We start from the raw sequence: 18317 nt of genomic DNA, 5'->3' as shown, positions 1-18317 counted from the left end.
TCTAAAGTGACATTCAAAAGAACAGACAAAAATTATCTCTGGATTGTGAAATAAATTCAAAAAATAGGCAAAAAGTATATCTGGATTGTGAAACAAATTTAATACAGCTGAATCTTAGTTGACCAGAAATAATATAACTTTTTGTCTACATGAAAAACGTAGAGCCAACATAAACTTCTTCATAGCATTTATGTAAGAACTCTACACTAGTCTTCTAGTCTAACAAAAATACTGCAATTTATGCTGCTTTGACCAATATAGTATTTGCTCATATTCCTAATCCTGATAACACTGATGCCTTGAGTAACACTCCTTTTAGGAGATTTGTGACAAAAAAGCCCTGGGAGAGAAACCTGTCCTCAGGGGAGTGAGATATATGTAAAGAGAAACACAGTAATAGGACTTCCATCCCCTTCCATAGCTCCTCAAAATGAACCTTTATCAAAGTGCCATGTCACAGGCTATTCTTGACGAGCTTCCAAATTAATTCATGCAGCTGAAGAGATTGGTTTTTTTCAAGTGCATTTATCATGAAACTGCAAAAACATACCTCTATGTTACACAGAAATACCCTATATCTTACACATAGACTCAGGATTTGTTCAGCCATAACTCTCCCACAAATGTAGCTTAATCCCTTAAATTGTATCATCCATGAAAGATTTTTTGCCTCCAGCCTCCCAAAACACATAGGGATGATCTCTATAAATTGCAGTATTTCTATTAGAAAACATAATAGTTCCCTTAGGATACTTAATGTGAGTCTCCAGGACACATGCCAGACTCTGGGCTGCCTTATTCCAAACCAGGAATAAGAAGCCTTCAATTCTGCAGCTTCTGCAACCAGACTACTATAGCACCCAGGTGGGAATCCACATCTTATCTGTATTCTCACACTTTTTTAGCTTTAGTAAACCCTGTTTAGAATTAATTGTTACCTAGAATCAATTTCTACCTCTGGGAAAAAGAACTGCACTTGCTTCACTGCTGTCTGTCAGTAAGGGCTCTCCTAAGAAAATGCAGACAACAGGCTGCTAATACTCTCCAGCAGTACCCTCTGCGATGGAGGACATAAACAACCAGGTAGAATACACCTTTGTATGGATACCTGTTGGCCTCGGCACCACTGTTAATCCAGGGACCCACAGCTGGTACATGATGGCAGAGATTGACATAAAGTGGAGCCAAGTGCAGGAGTTCTCTTATCAAATATTATTTTGGTAAAAATACGGAAAACAACATTTTCTTCATTCTAAGAATGTTAGCAAAAGGAAAATATGTTTATGTCTTTTACAAAATCAGCTAGCATAGAAGAGAAGGAATTTTGTTCCCCACTCACGGGCCATTTGGCAATGCCTAGAGACATTCTGAGTTGTCAAAACTGGAGAAGATTTACCGATATCTAGATAGTCGGGTTCAGGATACTACTAAATACTCTATAATATGCAAAACACCCTCCACAATGAAGAATTCCCCAGCCCTTCACATCAAAGAAATACAAGGCCCTGACAACCCATAAAGCCAGGACTAAGAAACTCTGTCCTAAAGCACGGAGACAAACAGAAAGTTCTCTAAAACATCTGAAACAGAAAGTTTCATCTAATTACTTTTGAAGACATTTATAAACATAATAAACCATTTATTAGTGAGATAAGCTTCTCAAATTGCATTTTTACACTGCAGACTTTGTCTTATGAATGAAAACAATTATTTATATTAAGAAAACAATGAATGGACTATGCTAATGAGATTTTAGGAGAAAAATGTGATTTTCTTAAGGGAGGAAAAATTAATAATATTCAATAAAAATTCAAGACAATAGTTAAAAGAATGCTTCCTAGTGAAAAGTACCTCCCATAATTCAAATAAAACATGTTTATTAGCAATCCATTAAAATGAGTGAACTATACCACATCTACTGTCATAACTGCTATTCAATGATATTAACAAGTTTAAGAAGTACAAGAGAAAAATAATTTTAAAAAGCAAATACTATATCTACACTGTAACTGTTTTTTTTTTTTTTTTTTTTTTTTTTTTTTTTGGCCAGAAGATAACCAAAAAGATTCACTATAAGTTCTAAGGTTAATTTACCTGAGTAATGAGACAGATAAATACCAAAAATAAATAGATGATCTTGTTTTAAAAAATCTTCACTAAAACATTTTTATTACAAATATTTCTTCATTGCATTCACGAAGTATAAAATGTAGTATTTAAGAAGTTTATGTTAATTAGTTGAGGGACTGTAAAATTTTATTAATTAATTTAAGAAAACACATTATTTCTTAATTCCTTGCTGGACATAAGAATTACCATAGTGAAGAGATGTGGATTTACAATTAAATGATACATTATCAATCAGTAGCACCAGAGAAATTTTGATAGTGATAGATCATAAAATAGATATTAAACATACTTTAAACATATAAATGCATTTAGTATACCAGTGAGAACAACAAAAAAGTATAACATATCCTTTGATACATCAAAATAGAATTTGAAATTATTGAAATTATCAAACTGTAAGGAGGACTTTGTTTTTTGGTGCCAGAGATTGAAATCCAGGCCTCATACATTCATGCGTGCTCGGCATACCAGCACTTCCTATACAACTGAGATAAACCTCCAAGCCCTCTAAAACTTTTTGAAAATATATAAACATTCCTATTTTATACAACATTGTATTTGAGTGGCAAATTTCAAGGCAAAAATACACCTCATGGTAATATTAGAATTAAGAAAGGAAATACATTTATGGCTTACTAAGGATTAAAGCCATTATGTAAAACGTCTGTAAAAATAACAAATGCTATTGATTGTAAAAGGTACAGGTAAACAAAATTAAAAGTAACAAGGAGAGCAAATGTCATCCAGAAGTCATCATCCTCTCCATTTTGGTAGTGAAGCAAGGTCCACATACCTGGGTTCTGATCTTGGCGATTTGCTTCAGAATATATTTACGAACTCTGTGTATAGCCTACTCCATCTTTACTTTGGAAAAAGACTCAGTATAAAGGATAGGCTGTATTGGCATTCAGGAATCATGCCTACACACTGCAGTTCCTTAGAAACCACGTAAATTATGAAACCTAGATCTCAGCCCATATGAAAAACCCCAGACACTTGAAGATGGTGTCCTTGCATCTGAAGTAAATCAGATTGTGTATCTATTGTGCTCTTAGTGATGTTCTGGATTTTCTTGATTGTATGAGAGTTAAAAACTGTAAGCACATGATGTAGAACAGAGTACAAGGTTATCAACAATGGTTATCAACGTTGTCTCTTGTTTCCTTAAAAAGAATTGTCTATCTCATTAGATATTATAAAGTTGGACAAAAGGGTAGAGAACAAGACCAATAAAACTGAGGCATTGTAAACATTACAGGACCTCCAAAGGAGACAATAGTCAAACCAGAATGGGCATCTTAGTGAATCTTATTGCCTTCAAAGTAGTTGCCTATACCCTCAAACTTGATTCTACATCATGTGCTATGTCTATCCTTGGTTTTGACTGACAGCTTTGTTTTGTCATATTTGACTTTATTCTCCCCCCCCCCAAAAAAAAAGTAATAAGAACTAAGGAGTAATAAAATCCAAAATGTGTAAATTTTGTTGTAAAAAAGAGAGGGAGAAAAAAAAAAGAGCTCTAAGGGATATAACAGCAAGTGTGTTTAGGGGTGTTAAATAGCTGACTATATTAATGTTTTTGGATCATTGAACACAGCTGTTTGCAGTCTCTCTGTTTGAATGTCCACTTTGTATTCTTTGATACTGTGATTTGAGCAACTATTTCCAAGATGATAATATGTAATCTATTAACAGGTGATTTCTTACTGTTATGTTTTTTTTTTTTTGTAGTTCTGTATTATGTGTAACCTTACACCGCTTTGTTTTGTTTTGTGTTTTTCTCTTTTTCCTCTTAAATAAAATTTAAAAAAAACTTAAAAAAAAAACTGTAAGCAACACCACTAACTATAGATTTCCATGGCCTGAAGATGCTTTGATCATAGAAAAAGTGGTAAATACTTGGTGGTATGATTATTACAGTCAGGTAGAATAACTATCATAAAGACTGAAAGCTTCTTTTATTTCCTAGAGGTCAGGACATGGTAACATGCTGCTATCTCTGGTACTGTCACATGTAAACTTTGCACTACAGAATACCCTTATCTGCCTACTTCCAGCTGTTTCTATGATAGTAAAAATGACAAGATACACTTGAAGTATATCTTGCTAAATGAAGACAGTAGTCATTATTAAGAGAGCCAGGAAAGAACTCAAAGCATGAGAATCTGTAAGAAGGTAGAGATGATTCCAAATTAAAAAAAAAAAAAAAAAACCTCACAAAGTTTATTTACTAACTAATGAGATCTATAAACCATCCAGTTTTAAAAGATACATGAAGCAGAAAAGAAATATACAATGTGTCACATTTAGGACCCTATAAAGTCATAAAAATTCTACCCCCATTTCCTTGACATAACTGTCTTTGAAATATTCTTCAGGAAATAAATACTTGTAAATCTCATGGTGATATCTCACTTCCCACAATCTGCAGTTTGAGCCAGTTGCTCTGAATGTCTTTTCCCAATACTTCTGCTCTCTGTCTCTGTTTTGCAATCTTTTTCCTCTAAGCAATTGGGTCTCCACTTCCTCTTTCCTCTCATTTATCTGCTCAATCACTTCTTTTTAGTTTAGCCTTGAACAGTTTGTGTTGTGGGCTTTGTTTCGTGACCCTAGTTTCTTACCTGGCTCTCAACAGAAAGAGAGAGCGAGAGAGGGAGGGGGAGGTGTCCTTTCTATTTCCTGCCCAGAGAGTACGTGTGTTGCAGGTTTATAGACCTGGCCCTTTATGGGGAACATAGCATGCAACTTCACCCTGTTGGCAAGAGACTCTTGAGACTCCACATTAATTGTGACAACTAGAATTTCCTGGGCATCTACTCACACTTGACTGAAGCAAGTCAAAACTGCATTTATATCTCCTTTTGAATTGTTTTCTTTATAAAACTTTCAAAATTTGTCAATTGTTTTCATAATTAGTATACCATTTTAACGTGTAGGACACATATTGATCAAAACATTAAACTATTAAGATGGCTAAATTATTAAGGTAGTATCCTGTCCTTAGAAATTTCTTCTTGTTTGGAGTCTTTATCTCCTCTTTTGCAGATCGTCCTTAAATACATGCAAGATTATTAGGAATCAGAGTCATCTCACTCCTGTGCATCACTCAAACTTGCTTCCAATTTTTTATGTCTTGATTTATCCACTCACATCTTCACATTTCTCAGTCTCTAGTCATCACTATCCTGCAGACAAATTCACATTTTTGGTTATCGCATGTGAGACAGAATGTATTGTTTGTTGTAGCTACTATGAATAGTGTCACAGTAAACACCGGCATGCAAGTATTCTCTCTGACCCACTGATTTCACATTGAAACCCAGAACTACAAAGCTGGGTCATTGTGGCAGATCTAATTTTAATTTTCTTAGGAAACTCCATACTATTCACCAGAATGGATATCCTGATCTCCACTCACATCAACAGTTACAAGACTTCCTTAATCTCTACACCCCTGCAACCCTTTATTAGTTTTTGATCTTTCATTAACAGTTAAAAGAAATCTTATTGTAGTTTAGATTTGTATTTCCTTTATAACTAATGATATAACTAATGATATTCTCTTTTAATTTTCACCAAATTTAAAGTCCATGTCCTCCCTCATACATGGAATCTGGGGAACAAATGACCTTGTACTCCCTTTCTACTCTCCTCCTCCCTTTCCTAAATTCAGACTCAAATAGCACAATACTATCATAGGCAGCTAGGTTAGAAGAAATTAATGTGTGGACAGATAGGGACTGGTGCTGGAGAAAGTCGGTATAAAAGATGAAAACACACTGGAACTATGGCTGGAGTTAGATCTATCTGTTCATGGTCAGGCCTAAAGATAAAGATGGAAAGATAGGGGCTGCATTCCTTCCTGCAAGATAAATAATAACTTGAGATTGCACTGTGCTTGGTATTACCTGGACCAGTAAAGTCCAGACAGACATCAGTCACCCACATGAGTGACCAGAACATCAGGATCCAGTCACTCAGGTGGATGACCAGAGCATCGGGATCCTTTCATTCCCCAAAATACCATTTTTTCATGCACTTTTGATATGTGACTTGCTTCCTTATTGGAACAATATTACTTAAGCAACTATACTTGTAATCCTATAATTATCATATGGATAATTATAGTTTGACCTGTCTTGTATCCACTTTGTGATTCTGTTGATAAATTATCTCTGACAGAAGGCCTTTGTGACAGCTCACGTTTGAGACTCCTTATGTCTCTCAGGAGCTATCTCTCAATAAAGCTTTTTATCCTTAGTCTCCATTGTTTCTTAAAGTCCATTGATCAATTTTGGGGGGATACATACTAGACCTATCTGACATCTAACAGATCGGGAGTAATATTTCTCCTATATCCGTGCTTCTCTAGCTAAGATATGTAAATTGATTCATAAACTTATAGCTGTGATTGCATATTGTTTTGAGATCATTCCAATTTGAAAACTAAGTAAATCTTGAAATATGATTAAACATTTTTGGTACAGAACATATGATGGGATTTTAAAAAAGAATGGCACATAATACTGTATCACTAAATAATTTCACTAGTTATGGTTGATGCATTGTGTCAACTTGAGAAGTTGAGAAATTTAGCTAAGCTAAATGACTCAGCAGGGAGCCAGGGTCCTCACTTTGTAAACATCCTCATCCTGTGGAAGAGGAGGGCAGGGAGATGGTGTGAGTGCTGCACTCGCCCTGGGGAGGGGAATGGCTGTGTACAGTATAAGGGAGGAAAAGGGGCTTACTCTTCCCCCACTTTTGCTCTTGTTGCTTTGGTGTTTTCTGCAGCCTTGAAGTGTTGCCCCTGTACCATGCCACCTTGCATTGGAGCCAGCAGATTACAGATGGAAACCTTCAGAAACTATGAGCCAAGTAAACCTTTCCTTCCTTAATTTTGAGTATCGGGTATTTTGTCTCAGCAACTAGAGAAAAGTAAACAAGGCATCACTATAGAAAAGTTAACATAGGGGCTGGGGATTTAGCTCAGCGGCATAAGGGCCTGTCTTGCAAGCAGGCAGTCGTGAGTTCGATCCCTGGTACCGATAAAAAGGAAAAAGACAAAAAAAAAAAAAAGTTAACATCATCAGAAGAAACTTATTTCCTTTTATTTTGAGGCAGTAGCTCATAGTTGTCTCAATTTTTAAAATGTATTTTAGACATGGTTTTTTGGGGCAACTTTTATATGTTTTTCTGGAATTCAAATTATTCTTTGTTTTGTCTTTTAGCAGAATAAGAGACAAGCTTTCTTTATAATTTAACTAATGATTTATGGGAACTTTTTTATAATAAATAACGGAAAATATGATGAACAGACTTATATCCTGCAGATTTTATTAAAAATATAATTCTGGTCCATTGAGCCTGCAGTGGGTCATGAGTTCTTAGTTTCTGCCATTACTCTACCCATGAGGCTATGTTCTGTACAAAGTTCTGATACACACTTTTATTTATGTTATCTTAGATGGATTCACTGCTGTGATCATTTGAATCAGTGTTATATCTGAAAATTTTAATTTATATTTTATTATCAAATGTGAAATCTATTTCAGATTTCTTTCATTTACTGAAGCACATAGTCCAGGTATTTTTTTAACTCAAGGAAATGTGCATAAAGAACAATTTTTGTATTTCAGTTTGTCGATAGTCTTTCTCCTCTTTATTATATTTAATAGATTAACAGTTTATGCAATTATGTTTAAAATACTTATGTCTGAGCAATTTCTTTTAATTTTAATACAGTGGATAAAACTACTAGCTTTTTTTTTCTGGCTATGGAGAGAATAGTATTGTCCACTGTATTAGACTAAACCATAAAGGTGTTTAGGTGTAATTGCTTAAACTTAATAAATTTTAGACTGACCTTATAGTAGCTTTAAGAAAACTCTCGCTCATGCACAACTGAGCCTGAAAGAATAAAATTCATCTTATTACTAACTTGTCTTTGTAGGTCATCTCTTCCTTTTTATTTTGATCTCTAGATTTTGATCTTTATTGTTGATGCTATAAAATTCCACAATACTATTTCTACATGTAATTTTCTTTCAATTAGTTTTTATTTTTTCTTCTTGATGAGTTTCATTGTACTAGATTAAATGTAGTGATGTTTGCTTATTTTCTAACTGATGGGTATTTGTGTTATTTTTATATTTTATCTGTAAGAAATATAGATTCTAAACATTTTTAGATATGTTAGTGGTATATAGAGTCCACCAAAAAAGGCACACATACTTCAGTAGTTCACAGTACAGATAAAGCTAATGGCCACCACTTTGAGCATCTCTTATAAAGGCCAAAAGAAACTTATATTAATATCAGGCTGTCACAGTAATTTTAATATTAAAATATTTACATATTTTTCTTTTCCAGATGTATACTTTTTTTGGTGGACTCTATGTGAAGCATTTTTTTGGAATACTAATCTAGAAATAGAAATGCTTGGTTGAACTTTCCTGTTTTCAATATGCAGAGCACTTTACATACTCAAGTTAAATAAACAGAGAAAAAAATTCAACCAGAGATAAAAACAAAATTTCAATATATAATGTCAGCTTAATCTACAAAATTATTAAATTTGGAGTATTCCCTTATTTCCTCTATGCATAAAAATAGTAACTGCTATTTTATTAAGCTAATATCCAAATTAAATCACACACTTTGTCAATATGATTTGTCAATACGACAATATTGACAAATACTTTTTGTGAATATGATTATCACAATGGAACATAAGCGTAGTGATATGTATTTGGCAATGTTTGTGGAGTTGTTGTCCTTAAGAAAAACTTATGTGGGTACTTTGTATGATGTGAGGCATATCTCTTGAAGTCTGGCAACTCCTAAATCTGCAAATTAATTTTACTTTCTGTTTTTGATATTCACATATTCTTTTAACATCTCATCAAAATAAAATTAAAAGAGAGACTGTAGCAGTGGCGGCTGGGAGTTCAGTCAAGCCTGAGGGAACATTCTTGACCTTGGGACCAGGCTAGTTCCCTACAGGACCAGAGACCATGCCAGGCTTCTGAGTGTAACAGCAGCGGCTGGGAGTCCTGCCCAACCTGCGGGAACTTTCTCCCTGACCTGGGGACCAGACAGGTTCCCTACAGGAACAGAGACCAGGCCAGGCTGGTGAGTGTAACAGCTGTGGCTGGGAGTTCCACCCAACTTGTGGGAACTTTCTCCTTGACCTTGGAACCAAGTCTGTTGCCTACTGGACCGGGGACCAGGCCAGATCAGAGACTGTAACAGCAGTGGCTGGGAGTCCAGCCCATCCTGTAGAGAACTTTCTCCCTGACCTGGGGACCAGGCTGGTTCCCCACCAGAATGGAGACCAGGCCAGATCAGTGACTATAGTAGCAGTGACTGGGAATCTGGCCCAGCCTGAGGAGACACTCTTTCTGGCCTGAGGACCAGGCCATGGTTCCCTGCGGGTTCAGTGAGTGAGACCATCAAAGGGAACCCCATCCCAGGCTGGTGGTCCTCACTCCCACACCTGGAACAACACTTGAAGCTCCAAAATACAGGAAAATGACAAAAAGAAAGAAGAAAATGCAATCTCAAACATCCAGCCCATCCCAAGAGCCCAGGAGCCATGTGCAAAGAAGGAAACATATGCCACATAACTGAAATACCTGAAATAATGGTAACTGAAATAAAGAAGCAAGTATGGGAAGCCTTAAAGGAATTCAAACTAGAAATAATCTCTCAGATAAAAGAAGAATTGATAAAAAAAATGAAGCAGATGCTAAACATAGGTAAAGAGGATGCAGTTAAAAAATTGGAGGAACTAAACAAAAGGATAGAATCCAGATAAACAATATAAGAAACAAACAGAATACATAAAACAGATGCAAAGAGATATACAGGAAATCAAAAACTCCATTGAAAGTTGTAAAAACCACCTCAATGAATGTGAAGATAGAATCTCAGACCTCGAAGACAAGATTGCAGCCAGTGAACAGGAAAGAAAAGATCTTTTAAAAACAATAAGAAATCAGGAAATAACAATTCAAAACTTACAGGATGATGCAAACAGAAACAACATAAGATTTATAGGGATAAATGGAAAAGAAGGGGACAACATAAAGGATGTCAAGAGGATATTTGGAGAAGTAATAGCTGAAAATTACCGAAACATGAGATTGGAAACTGATATCAAGATCAATGAAGCATATAGAACTCCAAATAGTCACAACCAAAATAAATCTACACCTAGACATATAATAATGACCATGCCAGAAATTGAACAAAAGAATAGAATATTAAAGGCTGTCAGAGAGAAAAGACACATGACTTATAAAGGAAAACTTTTCAGAATTACAACAGACTTCTCAGCACAAACAATAAAGCCAAGAAGAACATGGAGTGATGTATTTCAGATCCTAAAGGAAAATGATTTCCAACCTAGGCTGATGTACAGTGCAAAACTGTCCTTCAAATTCAATGGACAAATAAGATACTAACATGACAAAGATCAGCTGAAAAAACTTCATGATCACCAACCGAACCCTGCAAAGAATACTGAAAGACAGGCTAGATACATTTAGGAAAAATCCACTAAATAAAGCAGACAATTAAACAGAGCAGAAAGATAAACATGCAACAGCAGAAAGATAATATGTCAACAATAAACCAATATATAACAGTTCTAACTATAAATGGTCTCAATACACCAATTAAAAGAAACAGACTGGAAGAATGGATCAAGAAACAAAATCCAACCATATGCTGCCTACAACAAACCCACATAACCCAAAAGGATACTCACAGACTCAAAGTCAAAGGATGGAAAACAATACTTCATGCAACAGGGACCCGAAAAAAAAAAAAAAAAAAAAAAAGCGGGGGTAGCTATTCTGTTTGCAGACAGAGTCAACTTCAAGCCAATAATGATCAGAAGGGATAAAGAAGGTCACTACATACTGGTTAGGGGAAAACTCCAAGAGGAAGAGGTAGCTATCTTAAATATATATGCACCACACTCCAGAGCACCCAGTTATATAAAACAAGTAATAACAGAAATGAAAAACCAAATCAGCAGTAACACAATTCTATCAGGAGATCTTCAGACACCATTGACACCAATGGACAGATCAACCAAACAGAAAATCAACAAAGAAATAAAAGAACTGAATTGTATCTGTGAACAAATGGACTTAATAGACATATACAGAATATTCCACCCAACAACAACAGATTACACATTCTTCTCAGCAGTACATGGGTCATTCTCTAAAATAGACCATATATTAACTCACAGAACATATTTAAATAAATGGAAAAGAGTTGAAATTATCCCTTGCACGCTATCAGACCAAAGTGCTATGAAATTAGTAATTAACGACAGAAGATACTGTAAAAATCCCACAAACACATGGAAACTGAATAACACACTCTTGAGTAATCAGCAGGTCACAGAGGAAATTAAAAAAGAAACTAAGCAATAGCTACAAACAAATGAAAATACAAATACAACTTACCAGAATTTATGGGATGCAAAGAAAGCATCCTCAGAGGAAAATTTATTGCACTGAGTTCTCACATCAGGAAAACAGAATGAATACAAATAAACAACCTGATGCTACACATCAAACAGCTAGAAAAAGAAGAGCAAATGAAGCCCAAAGCCAAAAGAAGAGAAGAAATTACAAAAATCAAAGCAGAAATCAAGGCAATAGAGACTAAGAAAACAATCGAAAGAATCAACAAATCAAAAAGTTGGTTCTTTGAAAGAATAAATAAAATCGATAAGCCCCTAGCCAACCTTATTTTAAAAAAGGGAAGAAAGAGCTCAAATTCATGCTTTAAGAAATGAAAAAGGTGAAGTCACTACAGACTCAATAGCAATACAGAAGATCATTAACAACTATTTCAAAAACCTCTATTCTCAAAGGTTTGATAACACAGAAGAAATAGACAGAGTCTTAGAAACATACAAAGTACCAAAGCTAGATCAAGAGGATGTAAAACTGCTGAATAACCCAATCTCTATCAATGAAACTGAACATGTAATTAATTCCTTACCCACCAAGAAGAGCCCAGGCCAGACGGATTCCCTGCAGAATTCTACAAGAAAGACAAAGAAGACCTAATACTGACACTCCTCAAACTCTTCAATGAAATTGAAAGGGAAGCGATCCTTCCCAAGTCATTCCTGGAAGCACATATTACTTTAGTACCAAAACCTGAGAAAAACCCAACTGAAAAAGAGAACTACAGACCAATCTCCCTAATGAACACAGATGCAAAAATCCTCAATAAAATATTGGCAAATAGGATGCAGCAAATCATCCGAGGTATGCAGGAATGCTTCAACATACATAAATCAATAAATGCAATCCACCATATCACTAAAGCCAAAAGGAAGAATCACGTGATCATTTCCAAAATGCAGAAAAAGCCTTCGATAAGGTCCAACATTCATTCACGATAAGAACTTTACAGAAAATTGGAATAGATGGTCTTTACCTCAATATAATAAAGGCTGTCTATGACAAACCAACAGCCAGTATCATACTAAATGGCCAAAAATTGAAAGCCTTTACTTTAAAATTAGGCACAAGTCAAGGATTTCCTTCATCACCTCTCCTATTTAATATACTACTGGAAGTACTAGCCAGAGCAATTTGACAAGAGAGAAAAATAAAAGGGGTAAAGATAGGAAAAGAAGAAGTTAAATTGTCATTGTTTGCAGATGACATGATACTCTACATAGAAGACCCCCTAAACTTCATTGAAACACTGTTAGATATAATAAATAAATTCAGTAATGTAGCTGGATATAAAACCAATACTCAGAAATCAATAGCATTCCCATACACTAACGACAAAATCACAGAGAGAGAAATACGAGAAGCCACACTCTTCACACTAGCAAGCAAAAAATGAAATATTTAGCAACTACTCTCACGAAAGAAATGAAAGACCTACACAGGGAATATTATAATACACTGAAAGAAGAAATTGAAGATGATCTCAGAAAATGGAAAGACATTCATGGATAGGAAGAATAAACATTGTGAAAATGGCCATTCTCCAAAAACTGTTATACAGATTCAATGCAATCCCAATAAAAATATCATCAACATACCTTATAGATCTAGAGAAATCACTCCTAAGGTTCATCTGGAACCAGAAGAGACCTAGAATATCAAAGGCAATACTAAGCAGCAAAGGCAAGGCAGGAGGCATCACAATCCCTGACTTGAAGTTATACTACAAAGCAACAGTAGTAAAATCAACATGGTCCTGGAATCAAAACAGAGCAGAGGATTAATGGAATAGATTAGAAGATACAAGCACAAGATACAAACACATTCAACCACCCTATCTTTGATAGAGGAGCCAAGCAGGTTCACTGGAAAAACGACAGTCTTTTTAATAAACGGTGTTGGAAAAAGTGGCTCTCCATTTGCTGAAAACTAAAACTTGACCAAAGCCTATCACCGTGTACTAAATTAAAATCTAAATGGATCAAAGATCTGAATATTAAAACAGAAAAACTAAATCTATTGGAAGACAAATTAGGTAGAAACCTTGAAGACATAGGAGTAGGTAGAGAATTCATGAACAGGACTCAAACTGCATGGGAAATACTTCCCAGAATCAATAACTGGGACCACCTCTTATTAAAAAGTCTCTGTAAGTAAAAAGAAAAAAAAAAATTCCAGCATAGTTAAAAGAAAACCCATAAACTGGGAAAAGATCTTAGTGAACTCTGCCTCAGACAAGGGACTTTTGTCTAAAATACATAAAGAATTAAAAAAAAAAAAAAAAAAAAAACTCAGACCTCCAAAATTCAAAGACCCAATCCAAAAATGGGCATCTGAGATGAATACACACTTCTAAGAGGAAGAAATACAAATGGTAAATAAATACATGAAAAAATGTTCATCATCATTGATTATTAGGGAAATGCAAATTAAAACCAAAATGAGATTCCATCTCACTCCTGAAAGAATGGCTAGTATCAAGAAAACCAACAACAATAAGTGCTGGAGAGGCTGTGGGGAAAAAGGAACTCTCCTACACTGTTGGTGGGAGTGTAGACTGGTACAACCTTTGTGAAGGTCAGTCTGGAGATTTCTCAAAAAGCTGGGATTGGAAGTCCCATTTGTTCCAGCTATTCCACTTCTAGGCATATTTCGAGAAGAACTGAAAGCATCATACCAAAGTGATATATGCGCACTTATGTTTATAGCAGCACAATTTGTAATCACCGGATCTTGGAAACAACCCAACTCAGTTCCAACTGAGGAATGGATAAAAAAAAAAACTCAGTTTCAACTGAGGAGTAGATAAAAAAAAAAAAAAAAAAAAACTGTGGTATTTCTATACAATGGAGTACTACTCAGCTATAAAGAAGGATCATATTGAGATAGTTATCAATAAATGGGCACAGCTTGAAACCATACTCATAAGTGAAATAAACTCGCATTTGTGAACACCAAATAGTTTCTCTAGTGTAGGAAATGATTCAAATATATAAAAGTATGTGGTAACCATGATTCTCCATTATGTGGCCTTGAAGCCTTGTAAAGGTTTCACTCACTAATTGAAATGGCTTTATTTTGGGCTATTTGATATTATGGCCTGTGATGCAATGAACAGCTATTTTGAAGAAAACAAGACATCATAATAGCTAGTGCTGATTTAATACCATCTTGTTTTGAAGCCACACCAAACTATGGCTTTTCTGTCTCCATTGATTTTATCATGTTGTATCTTGCAGGATTTTATCATATGTGGTAGTATAAACAAAAATTGTTACAGGCAAAGAGACAATATAGAAACCATTGTTCATTTTTTGTTAGCTGGTTCTAAATATTCTATAATGCTTTTATCCACTTGAATGATGTTACACTGTCTTGATATGTTTTGATGCTATATTTGAAGTTATATTCAAATATTTCAAGGAAAAAGACACTATGGTAACTACTATTAAGTCGGGTTATTTGCTGGTGAAGCACTACGTTGCTGAAAGTGTCATGCTTTAACCTGTATTGTTATGTTGTTATGCCCCCTTTTATCTCAACCTCTCCCTTATTTATTAAGAATTATTTAATTTTTCAAATTTCTTTTTTAATCTAAGGGGAAAAAAACTAGCAGGATATATTATAGTAATTTATTTGATTTCCTATTATCTTGAAATCCTGTAATACCCTCATTATCTTGCTTTAACTGATTAGACTCTATTCTGCTCTGTATGAAAGTATCAAGTTTCAGAGTATAGGAAACTACTTTGGAGGCAATAAGATTCACTATGATGCCCATTCTGGTTTGACTATTATCCTCTTTTGAGGTTCTGTAAGATTTCCAATGTTTAGGTTTTACTGCTCTTGTTCTCTACTGTTTTGTTCAACTTTATAATACCTAATAAGATAGACAATTCTTCTTAAGGAAACAAGAGGCATTATGGTAACCATTGTTTTTACATCATGTGCTATGTCTATCCTTGGTTTTGACTGACAGCTTTGCTTTATCAGGCTGGAAGTATAAGTTGGTACATGATTTAAAATGTTTATAAATTTCTTCCAACAGATAAAGGAGATGTCAGACTCTCTATACATAATCAGGATTGGTGAAATAAAAACATGTATAATAGGCATGCATAAAGTAATTATATAAAATCATAAAAAACAATTCAAATACTATATCTATTGAAAAATGTGCAGTTGAATGTCATGTGCCTCTGAAGTATAGCATTAATGTGCCACTGAAGTATAGAAGTACAGGAAGATATGAAACTGATCAGAATGAAACATTAAAAGGAAAACACTAAACCAGTGCCTACGCAGTTTAATACCATTATAAAGCAGAATACATATGTACAAAGACTTGGGAATGCACTCAGCTCTTAATAATACCTTCTTGAAACAATGAGACTATAAAATTTTCATTTTCACTTAAAATATTGTGTTTCACGTTATTTCTAACTAACATGCTTTTGTTGTACACACCAGTTGAGATCAGTGTTATACTTCAACATATTTAAAATTAACCACGATTGATAGAACTTATTAATAGTATGGGAAATGGGTAACTGAGGTAGCGACCACACCTCAAGAAGATTAATTCATTGCCAAAGCCTGAGGGAGAAATGGACAATCTGTGACAATGATGGACTGTAGAAAAGATGACATGCACAAAATCTTTAAAATCTAGATATAAACATTTCTGGCAGATCACAACTTCTTGAAAAAAACTGACAAGGAGGAATAGATGAGCCAAAGGAGTCAATCCTCTCTTCCAAAAGTTGAGAGGTTCCTGAGGACTTTGTAAGTCACAATAAATTACAAAGCTTTGGAAGAGAATGCAGATAAAGATTTCAAAAAGTTTATGAAGTGCTGTTTACAGTTGTGGGAAGACTTTAGAGCTAATGATATTTTAAATTATTAATTTAATGGCATTTTAAACAGTTCAAAAACATATTTCCTTTTGAGCTATTATTCTATAATTGGTAACTCCTTCCTTATTTTTTTCTTGCCACTGCTGAGGAGAGTATAACCTTTGAGAATTTTTCAAACAAAAAACATGAACAGTAGATTTTGGGAATGGCATGGATCGATTAAAGTTAAATTTGCTTCTTAAAATGGAAAATAACAGAAGATAGATACAGGAACTGGTGCAAAGCAGCAAACAATATTTGGAATCAGGTTAAAAAAATTTAGCCACCTAGAGATAAAAGAATATAAAACAGAGTAATTTAGAGCTGAAAACTTACTAGAAGTACACTTTGATGGATTACTAAGGAACATGTAAAAACTGAATTGTACAGTTCTAACCACACTCATACCCAAACACTCTGGATGGTAGAACTGGAGCGCACTGAAAGTCTCATGGTAGCAATTCCCATCTCTGCATGTGAGCTGATTTTCTGCCTTCTTTGCTCCAGTGACAACCTGCCATCTCCTAGGGTCTTCCACCTCAGATAACTCAAAGCAAAGTAAAATTATTCTGCCATTTCCATTGAAGACACACATGAGAAATACTGTGATTGCTGCTTTCTCAAACTCAGCCACTGTGCTTGTTTTTGTTGTTACTATTGTTTTTTTAATTCTTAGCATATAAAAGCATTTTATTAAATCCATACTTTAAAGTATACCTGGCTTGTTCACTTTCTTAATAATGTATCTACGACATGTAACACCTGTTTCCAATTTCTTAGCACCATAGATGTCTGTGTTAGTATAATTAGTGTTAGTATGGAAACAAATAGGCATCTCTTGGGACAAAAACAGAAATCCTTGGCTTGGAGATAAATATACAATTTTAGGCATTGCTTCTGGCACAACCTGTAGATACTGACCAATTCTTAGAAGTTACTATAAATTCTAACACATTACCCATACTGGAAGCCATTCTAGTATGGCCACATGAATGTGTAATCAAAGACATTTTCTGACCCACACTCTTCAATGCTCTTCTGTTAAATACCCCTGTATTTTGATGAACAGCATAATAACAAGAATCAGTTGTATAAACAAATTACAAGAGAATTATTTTATATTGTCCTCTCCAGTTGACTGCTCAGGTCTCTCTCACACTAGAATCAAATCTCTCTTATAATTTAATATACTATGCCCCATCCTTATAGTGGTCTCAGTCATTTTCCTTTCATATGACAGGAAACTCATCAAATAATGATGAAATTTTTTGTAAGCATTTCTCCAACATTTGATTTTGATCAAATTTAAAAAGCAAGATTTCAGTTGAAGAAATATCTAATTGTCTTTGTAGCTATTTACCATAAGTTTGAAGACAATTAAGAACAGCCTAGCAGTTTTCATGATGTAACCATGTAATCATAAAAAATGTTTATGGCATTTTTGCATTATTTCTTATCTCTTACATTTCCTATGTATATACATATGACGTATATATGTATGTGTGTGTATGTATATGTTTCTGTGCTGCATAGTGAAAAGATGTTTGAATATGTGGTGAATATATGATCATTGGAAGATGCAAGAGTTACTAATTGTCTACATAATTATGTTGGTGAAAGAAGATTGACTATATTTACCGGACTATGACTATATAGTTCTATAATAAGCATTACATTTTGGAATTTGTAGACATAATAATATAAGTGATAACTTCATATATGCATATAAATGGGCCTTTCTCTCCATATGACTTTTCCTAGGAGCACATGAATCTGTATCATTGCATATTTGCAAGAA

The sequence above is a fragment of the Cavia porcellus genome, unplaced genomic scaffold (genome assembly GCF_034190915.1).
Source record: "Cavia porcellus strain 051 isolate PalLab524CR breed Dunkin Hartley unplaced genomic scaffold, mCavPor4.1 scaffold_9, whole genome shotgun sequence".
In the NCBI taxonomy this organism is placed as follows: Eukaryota; Metazoa; Chordata; class Mammalia; order Rodentia; family Caviidae; genus Cavia; species Cavia porcellus.
The sequence above is the reverse complement of the archived record's forward strand: the minus strand, read 5'-3'. Positions refer to the sequence as shown.